This window comes from Marmota flaviventris, chromosome 16 (assembly GCF_047511675.1).
Source record: "Marmota flaviventris isolate mMarFla1 chromosome 16, mMarFla1.hap1, whole genome shotgun sequence".
Classification (NCBI taxonomy): domain Eukaryota; kingdom Metazoa; phylum Chordata; class Mammalia; order Rodentia; family Sciuridae; genus Marmota; species Marmota flaviventris.
Genome location: NC_092513.1, coordinates 44,465,083 through 44,477,681, shown reverse-complemented (window position 1 = coordinate 44,477,681; position 12,599 = coordinate 44,465,083). Strand labels below are relative to the sequence as shown.

The following is a 12,599-nucleotide window of genomic DNA, read 5'->3' as shown; positions in this document are numbered from 1 at the left end:
CACATTAAAATTCTCTTAGTATGTAAAAGACACACACACACACACACACACACACATATATATATATATATATATATATATATATATATATATATATACTCTTGTACTCAGTGTCCTTTTTGCCCTTAATGCTAATTGCACCATGTTTATATTGTTAGCTATCAAGTACAATAGCTAACAAAAAAGTATGCTCTGTGAGAGGCCTGGACCTGGAGTTGGAACTAGAACTTTAACTTGGCTTCTTCATAGGTAGAAAGAGTTGAAAAGCGGAGCTCTCTGTGGGTCCGTTTTTCTCATCTGTGGAATGGGTATGTTCAGGGTTCCAGCACCCACTGCTCATGGCTTTTCCTCTGTGTATAGAGCATCCAGGACTTATGGACAATAAGAGCTTATTCTTCTCATTATGTGTCTGCCTTCCCATGAGTAATCTGTTCAAGGAAGAGGATTTTTTTTACCCATCCCACATTCTACCTAGCCTAGTACCTGACGCTCAGAAGAGGCCTGCAAAGCTGCTTACACTGAAATCACCTACAGGAAAGTCTTTGGTAAACTGTAAAGCACTATTCAAGTTTAGCTTATAAATTGATAATTAATAAGACTATCCCACAGACCATGAGATGTCACTAATGCTGGGTACCAGAGGAGCTAGGCTTTTAGTGATCATAAAAGTGGTAAGTGAAACAAACTGAGACTCAGTACTGGTTCTGAATTCTTTGGGTTATTATACATAGACTCAATCTTAAAATATAAGGATTAATAACAGGTGGATATTTAGAGAGTCTGATATGTGGTGAATGTGTAGCAGCTTAATCTGAGTTCAGACATCAAAATTCTAATGGATGGGTTAGTTTCCCTTATATGAAAGTCCAGAACTTTGATATGCAGCCACCATGGAAAATTCCACAACTGATCTCATTGAGGGGTTCCAGGTAAAACATAGGCTAAAAATACTATATAGAATTACTTGCAGTCTATATGTATAAGGTATATTTGAAACATAAATTAACTTCTTATTCAGACTTATGTCCCATCCCTGAGATACCTTATTATGTAGATGCAAATATTCCAAAAATAAAAAAAAAATCTGAAATCAGATCTGAAACACTTCTGGTCCCAAACATTTCAGATAAGGGACACTCAGCCTGTACTAAGTCTTTCCCAAGAGGATTGTAGTGCTATAGCAAAGAAAAGGCTTGAAGTTTTGACAAATATTTTTATTTTATTTTTTGAATTTCCAAACTCTGCTTACACAAATTTAGATTTAAATATTTAGTCTTTTAGTTTGGTCAGGCCGCCTTGGGTCCCAATTCTTAGATACCAGTATATGCCATTTGTTCCCAGGGTTTACCAGTGCACGGTCACCAGATGAGAGGAGACCCTGTTCTCCCACCAGCCCTGGGACTTGCCCTACAGATCCCAATGCAGTATCTCCAGTATCTTCTCTTAAATACATCTCCATTTTCCCCCACTTCCAAATTCCTACCCTTGCATGCATTAAGTACTCAATAAATGCTTTTAGAAGCAAGTCCAATTTTCAGAGTTTTTCTGTAGAGCATTCTCCTTCACCTTCCATCTCTTTTAGATTATAACTTACATCCCAAGAGATGGTTCTAGAAAACATACATAAGTAATTGGATTCTATGATTCCTGGAACCTCTTGTAAGTTAAAAAAGAAGGAAAAAAAAAAAACTCTGAGAAATATTCCTGGAACTTAAAAACCATCACCACCCTCATATGACGAACCTGAAGGGCAGCAAATTCATCAGCTCTGTGAATACCCTGCCACCACTTTTAAAAATAACATGTGAATGAACAGTGGGTTGTGGGCAACAGAAAATGAAGCTAGCCATATGAGTTTTCTGAAGTTCTTGTTATACTTTCATTTAGAGCTGTGTGTTTCTACAGCAACATGTTTTTAAATTGCTATCTCAATCCATTGAAAAAAAATAAATATTCTTCAAGTTTCTTTTTTATCCCCCCCTTGAACAACAACAACAAAAAAGACATTTGTTCAAGATGAAATACCTAAAATATCTAAAACCTACAAAGATATAGTTCTGTCAGAAAGAATGCCACAAGCCTGGCACAGAGGGACATTCCTGTAATGCCAGTAACTCAGGAGGCTGAGGCAGGAGGATTTCAAGTTCAAGGCCACCGGGGTAACTTAGGGAGACCCTGTCACAAAATAAAATGTTGCTCAGTGTGCTAAAGCACCTTGGGCTTCAATCCCCAGTACTGCCCCCAAAATGAAAGCCACAAAAGAGAAACCAAAATTCTAGATGAGCTGTCTTCACAAAACAGATTGTCTAAAAGCTACAAACTTACCCAACAAGCGCTATGCAGGCTCAAAACTGTGAATGTTTGAAGGGCAAAAATAAAGCAAAGGTAACCAATCCCACATTATCATATGAATAGTTTCTACTTTCTAAGAATATTTTGTCACACTAAATACAAGTCACTAGAGGTTATTAATTGTGGGCATTATATTATATAAAAAAACCAATTAACCTTGATCCTGTATTCTATTCACAACATCTATCAGTATACCTCAACTTTAAGAGGCACTTCTATTAATTTTTTTTCCCCCAGTACAGGGGATTGAACCCGGGGGAGCTCTAAAACTCACCCTAAGACCTTTTTAAATTTTGAAGCAGGGTCTTGTTAAGTTGCCCAAGTTGGTCTTGAACTTGAGATCCTCCTCAGTCTCTCAAGTAGCTGGGATAACAGGCATGCACACTGTGCCCGGCCTATTAATTATTATATATTATCCAAGACAGAGTTCAAGTATTAGAAAACTGTAACCCATTTATGCATTAGGGAAATGCAAATACATAACATAGGATCAAACCAGAGGCTTACTTCTAGTATACTCAAATGAGGAGATTTATGACAGTAACTGCTAAAACATAAAACAACCTTCAGTTTTAAGAATCCCAGCATTATGATCACACCCTTAATTCCAAGTCATTTCAAACCAAATTTAACGTCTTTATGAAACACTGTTAGCCAGGCACAGTGGCACATGCCTGTAATCCCAGCATCTCATCGCCCTGGCCAACTGGGTAGAGATACCCTGTCTGGAAATAAAAAATAAAAAGGGCTGGGGATATAGCTTAGAGATGGAGCACCCCTTGGTAGGTAGGTAGGAAGGAAGGAAGGAAGGAAGGAAGGGCTGGGGAGGGAGGCAGGCAGACTGACAGGCTGACTGCTAATTTCATTCTAAGTCAACTTTTTTGAGTCTCTTGGATTGGGGCAGCAATTACTTCCACAAGTGGGATATTCAATCACCTTTAACACTTGAAAATTCCCAAGGCTTTGTAAGACAAATAGGAAGGGTCTGCAGAACAAACCTACAAGAAGGTATAGAGTTAACTCTTATTTGGACCACAGCACAGGCAAATCTTAAAAGGGAGCAGAGGAGGGGGAAATAGGCTTTGGAAAAAAGCCTTCCCGTGCATGGGTCCGTGAGGTCCTCATGAGCAGAGGGACAGTCTGAGAGGGCTGGAGTGCAAGAACCTGCCCTGGGATTTCATGTGTACCAGAATACCAGTAGCAGTGCTACTGGCCAGGGTCCATGGATGCCCCAAAAGATACAGCACAGGGGCCCTGCCCAGCACCTGGACAGGCTTCTTCCGAGAGAAAAGCTGAAGCCTGAGGCTGGGACTTGATCATAAAGAACTGCAGTTTTTCACATGTAACATTCTGTGGTAAGAGAACCAAAGGACAGCAAATGTTCCAATAGTACTCACCTCCTTAGCACTTTTCAAAAAGTTAAGAGGGACAGATGCATACCCCATCTGACCAAGGAGGGGAACTGATGCACAGGGAGGCCTGGGCAGAGCTGAGATCTGGTCCAGGGTCCTGGCTCTGGAGTCTGTTCTTAACCATTAGTGGTTTGGTTTGTCAAGAGAGGATGTCCCAGTCTCCAGACCCTGCAAAAGGCCAGGGGCTCTCACATAGCCACATGGGCACACTGCCTACTGAAAATACTCTTTCATGTTTCCCACACATAGCATTACTGTGGTGTAGTGCTGTGTTCCCATGAGCTCCCTTCTCTTCAGTTGTTGTGGGAGAACACCTAATGTAGCGAGGTGACATAATGCTCTATCAGCTTCTCTACTGGATTCTTTTATTTGAAGAGTTGAGAAATCTGGAACCAATAGACCGTGGATTTAAAAAGCACAGGCTCTGGAACCAGAGAGGCCTGGGTTCAGATCCCAGCCTAGTTATTTGCCGGCTGCAAGGCCTTAAAGCAAGTTCCTAATACCTATTAACCTTAGCTTCCTCTTTTGTGAAATGGAAAGATAACCATAACTCTCTGAAGAGCTCCATAGGATTACAATGAAAGACCATGCAGACCAGCACTCCGTAAGATGTCCAGAGTACACAAAACCACCTCGGATCCCTGCCCAAACACAGGTGCTGATTCCAGGGGAAGGAGCAGGAAGCAAGATTTTGTATTTCCAACAAGTGATGTGCGTGCTGCCAATCAGCGGACCACTTTACAGCCTTCAGTATTCCTTGGTTATTATTAACGATTATATTTCACTTCATAGCTACAGAATCAGTTAGAGGTTGTAAGAGTTGACATCGAAACTCAGCAATGAATGAATCATACTTGTCTCTGAAGATTTTGGCCCAATGAAATGAGAGCCTCATGCCCCAGCACTCCCTGCATTCCCTCCTGCCTGGATCTGGTCTACTGGTCCACGCACTGACCCATGAGAGCCAGGAATGTGGAAATACTTCACATTTCTAAGATATGGTCCTTCAAACAACATGTCAGAAACCACAGCGTGTGAGGTATCAGAATTAACCCACAAGTTCAAGAAACTTGTCATAAGCACTTACTTGTCAGACTATAACAAAATGAAGAATTTTTTAAAGTATCAAACTTACATTTGCATTTATATGTATATACATATATTATATATAAATAAATTTTATATATATATATAATCTGTGATCATTTTGTTTAAAGAAAGGATGGGATAGAGAAATCTACAAATATTAAATTAGATTTTAAATACATTTATAGTGCATGTCACTACTTTGGTGGAGTGAGCCCAAATGGGAACTGACGATATAAAATAATAACTCCCTTTCCTTCTGCCCAGAGAATAAGTATGGGGACTGAATGGTGAGACTCTGGACTGAATTGGGTTAACCCGGTCTAGGTGCATGAAGTAAAACTAGAAATTGATGGCTACGTGCTTCCCAACTAACCTTGACATTTTAATTTGGTAACTGAACTCCTCATAGAGGAAGCCACATCTGTCTCTGTCATTCCTCAGCATTCCTTTCTCAACTCCTCTGCCTCTCTCCAGAGGCCTACCACCTAACTGTCTTAAATCTGTCAGCCCCTTCTGGTGGCACATTTTTACCCTCTTCCTCCCAGACCATATCAAAACACCCATCTTGCAGGGTTTGCTGCCGGAAAGTCAGGAGAAAGCAGTAATTCTAATTCAGGTGTGAATGAATCTGGATCCTCCAGGAAAAAAATTACAAAGAGGATTTTTAAGTGGCTGATGGCGTTGGTAGAGACAGGGCTGGGAGGAAAACACCTGAGTGGCTCTGGCCAGTCCCCCATCCTCCTCTTCAAGATCACCCCAGCCTCCCTCAGTTCTCAAGTTATATAAGGGCTCACCATGGGAGACCTGCACCATCACACTGTCTAAACCCTCACGAGATTAAAAACAACCACCAAAGTCACTGCCTGGGTGAAAGCAGGAGCTGAAGTCAAACACCTCAGAATGTAGAAGGTCTCTGTAAAAAGGAAGTTCCCACTGGGACTGAAAATGTGAAAAACCCAAAGCAAACTACATGCACAGTGATTTAAAAGCACATGTGATTTAAAAAACAACAACAACAACAAAAAAACCAAAACACCCTGGCCTTACAATACTATAACATGGTTCCTATTTCTGTTATTTAAAAAATATCCTGTTACCCAAGAGTTGGGCAAAATTTAAGATATGACATATAAAAAAGTACCACTAATGCAAGCTCATCATTCTATAATAAATGGATCTTTTTGAAGGGTGAAAGAAGACTCCATCAGTCCGTTAAAGAAGAGCTGAAAGGAAGGCAATCCAATGACAAAGAAAGTGTTGAGAAGCCAGGCTGAGTGGTGCACAGTGATTCCAGAGATTTGGGAGACTGAGGCGCAGGAGGATCTCAAATTCAAGGTCAGCCTGGGCAATATAGCAAGACCCTGTCTTAAAATTTTAAAAACTTTAAAAAAATATATAAGAAAGAAAACAAAGTGTTAAATAGAAGGTTTTAGAGAATCACGGAAAACCTAAAACCTTTCTGGGGTTCAGTTTCCTGCAGTCGCAGCAAGTACAGCAGGGTCTGTGATCCAGTCTATAGTCATGGGCATGAGATAACACACCCTCACATTCAGCAATCTCCCTACTGCAGTGAGGCATCTCAGGGGTGGAATCATTCATTTCCAGAACACACAGAAGCTCCTTCTGATGTACAGAAACTCAGTACCATTCTGGGATGTCCACTCTTGAAGGAGAAGTGCAAGCCGAATCTTAAAACCCAAAAGAAGTTTGACGCTCCAAACTTTAAGGGGTCACCTGTTCCCACTCAGATATTTATGTATCAAGGAGAGAATGTCTTCCGCTTCAGGAGATTAATCCACTCACTTGTCCATCCTCTGAGAATCCTCACTGAAAGCGACATCTGAATCCTGCTCCTCTTGGCAGCACTAGCAAGCACAGAGATGCTCCATGAACAATGTGTTCAGCATCTCAGAATATCAAAAAATGCTGAAGTGTCCTCATTCAATGTTTCAAATCCTAAGGCTACATTTTCTTTCATTTCATTTTATCAAGGTCAATCAATATCCCGTTTGGGGCCAATTAATTCACACTACTCTATTCCTTATCTAAATTCTCCAAAGACGTCTTTAAAAAGGCACCTTGACCAATTGCTATAACGCAGCAAATGATACGTGGATAGAAGTCAAACAGATTCTAGAAATAAATGTTTTGTCATATGACAGACCCACAGATGACTGGTTTACATATTTGGTTCCAAGACTTTTAACACAGGTACCTATACAGGATCTCTTCTATTGATTCTGTTTTTGAAGTGGCAGCTAAGACGCCAAAAGGTAACTTGAAACCAAGTTTTTATTATATAACTTAAGTGGATGTCTTTGACTGGCAGAGGCCAAAGCAAGAGCCATACCTAGGTGATCTCACATAAAACTAGCAGTTCTCTGGAAAGAAGGGCTTTTCCTTACAAAAAATGTACTTAGCAATGACAAGAGGGTGGCCCTTAGGTAATATTTGCATGGCGCACCAGATTTTTTTTTTTTAATGGCAGACAATATGCTTTACATTTTTGCAGTACTGGGGATCAAAGCCAGGGTCTCACACATGCAAGACAAGTAGTCTACCACTGAGTTACATCCCCAGCATGGACAGCCGGATTTTAAGGCTCAAAAAAGATTTAAGTTTGGCCTGGGATTGTGGCTTAGCGGTAGAGCGCTTGCCTCATACCTGTGAGGTCCTGGGTTTGATCCTCAGTACCACATAAAAATAAATAAATAAAATAAAGGTACTGTGTCCATTTACAACTTAAAAAAAAGATTTAAGTTTTAGATTAATGGTATGCATATTCTTGTTTGGCAGCATTTTTTTTTTTACTTCATACATTAGCATTACTACATAGTGAATTAGCATTTGATATGGGTTATATTAGTTTAAAATAATATACCTTGCCTAGTGTAGTAGTACATGCCTAAGTCCCAGCTACTCAGGAAGCTTGAGTTCAAGGCCAATCTGAACAGCAAAGCAAGATCTCATCTCAAGAACAAATAAGAATAATATCTAGGTCCAGTGGCACATGCCTGTAATCCCAGCAGCTAGTGGGGGCTGAGGCAGGAAGATCACAAGTTCAAAGCCAGTCTCAGCAACTGAGACTCAACTCAACTCTGTATGAAAATAAAAAAAAAAGGTGTGGGGATGTGGCTCAGTGGTTAAGCGCCCCTAGGTTCAATTCCTAGTATGAGATTATACACACACACACACACACACACACACATTTATATCTCCAAATACTGATTGCAATATTAATATGAGTACATAAAAGAGGATATAAAATTACAGATTGCTTTCCTAAAATGACTGCTGCAAAACACAGAATGCATCAACTTTTATTTTTATTCTAATCAAGTTTTAATATATAAAAAGGTCAAAATCTCACCAAGATTACTTGCCAGTAGAAAACTGATTTATAGATTTATAGATTACTGGTACAAAACCCAAAATGGTAGGTACTCAGTAACTATTTCCAGAATGAATAAAGAAAGTTATGTACTTATGAACCAGACATTCAGTTCCTCCACCAACTTGAAGTTTTCATAAGACTGTAAACATTCTGTTGTTCAAAAAAGGAATGTAGTCACATCAAAATAAGGAAAATACCTGTTTTAAACAAGGCAGTTATCTTTGTAGCTCCTTAAAGAAATAACTATTGCAAAGAAGTCTTGTTACAATTATTATACTCCTTTCATAAGCATAGACATTTGATTCCATCTTTAAGGGGAAAAAAAGTTCTCTCTCCCACCTAGTCCTCAAATTCAAAATAGAACTTCAGCAATTACTTCAATAATAGATAAATTGCATGCTTTTTTTCCTATGAAATACATAAATCCAATATTGCTTCTTCCTTCCCACTGTAGTACCTGAGTGAAAACTGGATTCCCACTGCTGTCAGCCTCTGGCTTCTTCCCCAAAGTAAATTAAGGAACAATTGTGTGCATCTGCTGGGTGGTTGAGACTGTGTCTAGCTTAGACACTGTAAGGAGCAAATCTGGTTCACAGTGAGGCCAGTCAAACATAAATAGTGGATGTGCACCACCAGAATCTTTATGCTAATAGATTTCCTACTTACAGAATTCCTTAAAAGTAGTTCCGGAAATAATCTGGATTAGGGCCAAGCAAGTACAACCAAACACTTTTGTCAAAAGCTTGCAAATACTAAGTACTTTTTTTTTTTTTTCCTGTGCTGTTCAGGGTCTCAGGTAAAGCCCATACTCTACCACTAAGCTACATCTTCAGCCCCTAAATATATCCTACAATCTTACAGTGAGCTTATGTGCATACTTTTGTTTGGTACTGAGGAGAGGCACAGTCTACAAAAACATTAGCAACAACTATGACATGTAGAATCTAAAATTCCATTAGTATTTTTTCCCTATGAATGATCTAGAGTAAAATTACAAACTCTATTACCCATACTGTTCTCTGAGGCAGGAAAAAAATGCTGTGATTTTCATGCAAAGAGAATAAATATGATGATGCAGGATACAGTGTTAAGCTATTTAAAATAGAGTATGTGGGCTGGTGGCATAGTTCAGTGGTATAGTATGTGTTTTAGCACATGCAAGGCCCTGGATTCAATTTCTAGTACCCCCCCCATAAATAAAATTAAAAATAAAATATATTAAATACAATGGCACTTAGGAGCTAGCATGCTGCACCATTAACTGAATCATTTCAATAGCTTAGTGGTGGGAAAGGGGGCTGAAACTACCCTTTACTTGTAACACAACCCACTGAACCAAATTAGAGTTGACAAAGGAATCATTACAAAACCCACCTCCCAAAAGCCAGATATTTCATAAGAGTAAGAATCCCAAATCCCATAATCTTTTTTATCCCTGGGCGCATTCATTTCCTACCAGTCCCATAAATGATACACTTGTTACCACCATCAAGACTTTAAAAAGAAAAAAAAAAAAAAAAAATGAGTGCAGCAGTCCTCCCCTACCCATGGCTTCACTTCCCAAGGTCAACAGTGTGAAAATGCTAAATGGAAAAAATCCCAGGAATGAACAATTCATACGTTTTAAATAACTTTTATTACGGTATTTTGTTATGCTTGTTCTACTGTTTTATCATTATTGTTAATCTCTTATTGTGCCTAATTTATGAATCAAACTTTATCGTACGAATTCATGTCTGGGAAAAACATAGGATATATAGGGTTTGCTACTAACTGTGACTTCAGATATCTGCTGGGGGTCTTGGAACACATATCCCATAGATAAAGTGGGACTGCTATAAATTCATTTTAAGTAATAGATTCTTCATTATTTTGTTGGGGGGGGGGGTGTGACTTAAAGCATTAGAAGAGAATCAAAGCATCAGTGTGTGACCTCTGTCTTATGAGTAAGTCTATAATAATGCGGTCAGCAGCGGGCTCAGAGGCACCACTTGATGAGGCCTGTCGGTACTGAGGTTAGAGTGAAGAACTAATGAAGGAATAATGACTGAAGCTTAAGTACAGAGGGCATTTCCTGGGGATTAACAACCATTCAGGAGACTTGGTGGCCTCAAGAAATGCCACTGGCCAGTAACTCTGGCCAGTCATTAATTCCTGGAAAATGCCCTGGATCTCAATCATTACAATGATTTTAATAAATACAGAAGGAAAAGTTTAATATTGGCTTTCTACTTAAACTATAAACAGCTGTTTCATACTTAAAACTGCTCAGACTTCTCAGCGTGAGTTCTTCAGAAGTTACTAAAGAGTTCCTTAAACATCTTAATGTTCATTAAAAAAAAAAGTTTATTCTAACAGAAGTGAAAAACTAAAAATTACATACGTGCAAAGAGGACTGAGGATGTAGCTCAGTGATAAGAGAGCTTACCTAGTATGTGCAAGGTCTAGGTTCCATTCACAGTGAAATAGAGGGAAAGAGAAAGATGCAAATAGAACAACTTTATGGAGTGTTTTAACAAAATGACACTTAAGGCTAAGTCTTAGCCTTAGACAACGCTAAGATCTTGTTTGAGAGTCATAATCATAAACAACACATGGACCCTCAAATGTGAATATAACTTGGGAGTTACCTGACAATAATTCAAAAATAATAAAAGCATCAGTGTATAATTTTATGAAACTGATTTATCTCAGGTAAACGAAAGACTGTAGCAGGGGGATTGAACTCCTTATAACAAAACAAAACCAACAATGACCATGACAACCAAAAAGACCCTAATCTTTTGTGGATTGTTAAGTCACAATTCTCTATGACACCAGTGTCAAGAGACCAGCAGACAGATGCAAGAAGACAACTCGTTTCATTGTTATTCCAAGTACGTATATGCTTCAAGAAACTTTCTTAGACTTTTAATTACTAAGGTGCAATTCTAACCCAGGGTTTAAGTATTTCTAATTTATCAGGAAATAATGTGAACATTTATTTTTGCTTCCAATGAAAATGCAAACGCAAACTCCTATCCTTAAAAACTCTCTAAAACAACCTACCTGTCAGAAATGGAATACTTATACCAGCAGTACAGAAAAGACACACAGCCTACAGGTCTTGTGTATTTTTAGAGAACTGTGCTGTTTATATTGCCATTCACAGCCCCTTTCTCAGTTGGCCTTGAGGCTTGCCAATTAGCTAGTAAACCTCTCAAAGGGTCAGTTTGTCCAGAACTGGAATTTCCACTTTGGAAAAAGCACAGAGGTAGGTACCTGACATCTGTCCCTGAAAGGCCTGAACTACACCTCCAACTTTAGGGCCAAAATTCCTACTTCTGCTCAGTGTCAAGGAGGCTGAAGTGGTAAAACCTCTTATGACTACTGTTGCCTGCAGAACTGGATCCCCAGAACCTCTTGTTTCTGGCTCCTAGAGAAGAGTATCCAAAAAAATGAGTGTAACTTGAATTACACTCATGAATACATTACTCTAGGTAAAATAATAAGGGAAGAAGCATCTAACACTTCAGGCCCTAATCCCAGTCTGGACTTTGGTACTTGGTACTGTTGAGGATTAAGTAACTTTAGGGTGGATGTAGTTCCACATCTTTGATAACGACCCTTGAAGCCCAGAGAGATGAACTGATTTTGATTTGCCCAAGTAGGTTCCGTGTCTAGGCTAGCTTGCTTGCTCTGGTGCTCCAGTGCCACTCTATCTTCCTCCTACCCCAGATGTTGAGCTTGGGAGAGCTAGGGACAGACAGGCAGAAATGTTTCAGTGCCCCACAGCAAGCTTGGCTGGGAACCTCCTATACACTTCTGTGTAGTCTGACTGTTAGCACAGAGACCAGATTCCCATCTGAATAATAACCTCAACAAGTGATTAATGAGTGAATTTAGTTTATGGAAACTACACCCCCAAAAGTCACTTTACATTGGATTGGACTGCACGCTACAATATAAAGGGGGCACTCAACTACTTTTCTCTCCAGTCTCCACCCCTTTTCTTAAAAAAAACAAAAAACAAACAAACAAAAAAACAGGAAATGGGATTGGCATGTTTTCTTTTTAATAATTTATAACTTTTTCTGCCTTCCTAAGTTATGGTGAGTATGTAATGGAGTATTTTAACACTTTATTCAAATGTTTTAAGTAGCTTCTCCATATATATATATGTGCTCCTCCCCACACTTAAGAGCCAGCTAATCCTTTTGTTCTGGGAACTTTGAAGTTTCTAGCATTACTGCCCAGCAGTGATTTGTTAGGTAGCACATCCACGCCCAAATCTTTTACGGTTAGGTGTAAACATCCCCCCTGCCCAGAAAAGCACCAAGAGAGTTAAACTTCAAAAAGTGAAGTCAGATTCG

At 39.3% G+C, this 12,599-nt stretch overlaps 1 protein-coding gene across 3 annotated transcripts in view; it reads right to left on the bottom strand.

The window, feature by feature from the left end:
* Nucleotides 1-12,599, bottom strand: part of Kctd1 (potassium channel tetramerization domain containing 1) — a 186,414-nt gene that overhangs the window by 83,239 nt on the left and 90,576 nt on the right. The gene's annotated exons all lie outside the window — the stretch shown is intronic.